The following is a 2,725-nucleotide window of genomic DNA, read 5'->3' as shown; positions in this document are numbered from 1 at the left end:
CCCAAAAAAAAAAAAAAAAAAAAAAAAAAAAGCAGGAGTATGGTAATTTAGACATGAACTCTAGTATTCTAGTCGTAACATGGCATAAATCCCAACTCTTTATAGGTAAATATGCCTGATCAGGAGGAACTCTCAGAAATAGCCAGTATCAGGCAGGGCCTTTGGTTGTACACATGGAAAGTTGGGTCTCGCTTAAGCAAAAAGTATGTTCTCTCTCTCTGCCCCTGTTCTTCATGTGTCTGCTTCATTCTTTCCTACCTACCAGCCCTAGGAGAAAAACATCCCAGGGAAGGATACTGATTGGCCCAGCTTCTGTCATGTGCTTATCTTCTGCTTGTTTGTTGTTGTTGTTTTTGAGTTAGAGTCTTGCTCTGTCGCCCTGGCTGGGGTGCAATAGCTTGATCTCAGCTCACTGCAACCTCTCCTTCCCGGGTTCAAGCAATTCTCTCCTTCTGAGTAGCTGGGATTATAGGCGTGTGCCAACATACCCATTTAATTTTTGTATTTTTAGTAGAAACAGGGTTTCACCATGTTGACCAGGATGGTCTCGAACTCCTGACCTAAAGTGATCCACCCACTTTGGCATCCCAAAGTGCTGGGATTACAGGCATGAGCCACAGTGCCCAGCCTGTCATGTGCTTATCTTCTAACCAATGGGCAGGTTCTATTTCCTACAAAAGGGTAGGAAGGGAGGAAGGGCTGCTGGGAGGACTTAGATAATAGCCTACACATTTGAGTGGAGACAACAGGGTTCCAGGGAGCAGAACTTTATTAGGAAGGAGTTACTGGAATGGCTACTTTGGTTATGTAAATATAACATAAATTGATACCAGTGTTCTGGGAGAAGGGTGATACAGGCCTCTGGTGTCTTAAAGAAGACCTTGCCTCTTACACATTGATCCGGTCCCTGGGAAGGAAGTAGAAAACTTTAATCCCAGCCAGTGAGCCTCTCAGAAGCATTGAGGTCATATTGCTATAACATTCTTGGTTGATTGAGCTGGTACTAGCTGAGCCTGCAGTAAAAGATGTGAAGGGCCTCAAAGTCTCTCACTATAAGGAATACTGGAAACATGTTATAGTGAACGCCAAGTTTCTCTTCAAAGAATCAGTATGTCAATATGTTCAGCTCTCTTATTCTTTAATTCTCTATTTTAAAGTTTAACTTCCTTGTAATTTCAGTAAACAACCTTCTCCACCGGTTCTAATCAGTAATTCACATCTGCTCCCCTTCCCCACCCTGGCTCCATCCTGACTCATCCTGGTCACCTGATCACCCCTGGTTACCTGCTCTAACACATCAGTAACTGTCCTTCCCGCCAAAACACCTACCCTGCCACTCCAGTTCGGACACCTGCTCTTTTTAAAATAGCCAGTCAAGATTAGTCTAGCTTGTGCAGTCTAACCCTAGCCAATAGGGGACGACACAGCAGTAGGGATGACCCCCATCAGGCATAAGTACCTGTTACCCACTTGTCCAAGCGTGCGATGGCCATCATTGCTCCATCTGTGCACCCCACACCCTTCTTTAGAAGTAAACTGCCTTGTCGAGAGAACTTATCTTTGAGTGCTATTTCTTTTGTGGCATCAAAATTTTACTTACAACATATTGTACTTATAAACATATGCGTTGCTTCTGCTTAGCTCATGGCCGGAGCTGGAGCTCCATGCCTCCCTCTCCTCCCTCCATTGAGAATGAATTTCTATGTTTTGAGAATATATATAGTGACAGAACAGGAGAAAGGAACTCAGAGAACCCAGCCTGCTTATCTGGCTGGAAGCAGCACTCATGAGGAGGACCTGAGTTGGAAGAGCCCCTGTGATCTGTTTAGGGATGTGAATCAGCCATGGTCCAGGGATCCTTGCACTTGGTGGAATTTGGAAGCAGGACTATCCTCTTAGAGTGGAATAAGCCTCCAGAGTTCTTGGACAATTCTAGGTCTGGTGGCCAAGACAGATATGCCAAAACCTGCAATAAAAGAGAGTTAAATCAACTCACCATATGATCCAGCAATCCACTTCTGGGGATATACACACAGAAGTTGAAAGCAGGGACTTGAACAGATATTTGTACACCCATGTTTATAGCAGCATTATTCACAATAGCCAATAGGTAGGAGCAACCCAAGTGTCCCTCAATGGACCCCTCTTCAGAATAAAGCTTTGTTTTGTTTTGTTTTGAGACAAGGTCTCACTCTATCGCCCAGACTGGAGTGCAAAGGCAGTGGCACTATCACAGCTTCACTGCAGCCTTTCCCAGATTCAAGCAATCCTCCCACCTCAGCCTCCTGAGTAGCTGGGACTACAGGTGTGCATCAACATGCTCAGCTATTTTTTTTTTTCCTAGAGATGTGGGTCTTACTACATCGCCCAGGCTGGTCTCAGACTCCTGAGCCCAAAGGGTCCTCCTGCCTTGGCCTCCCAAAGTGCTGGGATTATGGCAGTCAGCCACCATGCCTGGCCCAGAAGCATGTCTTTAAGTATGAAAAACACATAGAATTAAAAAGTTTGAAAGTTAATCATGCAAATTGGGTCATTCTCATCATACCCAATTAAAACAGAGTCAAGAAGCCAGGGAGAGAAAACACTCAGGACACATTACATTGCACTAGAATGTAATTCCCTGCAAGCCTGGCTGCTGAAACTGCCTGCTATAACCTGAGACCAGTTTCATCTATAACTGCTGAAATAACTTGCTGAAACTCTACAAGTAATTTTGCCCACCACC

The sequence above is a fragment of the Sapajus apella genome, unplaced genomic scaffold, assembly GCF_009761245.1.
Source record: "Sapajus apella isolate SASKATOON/1434 unplaced genomic scaffold, GSC_monkey_1.0 scaffold106, whole genome shotgun sequence".
Classification (NCBI taxonomy): Eukaryota; Metazoa; Chordata; class Mammalia; order Primates; family Cebidae; genus Sapajus; species Sapajus apella.
This window is presented reverse-complemented; position numbering follows the sequence as displayed.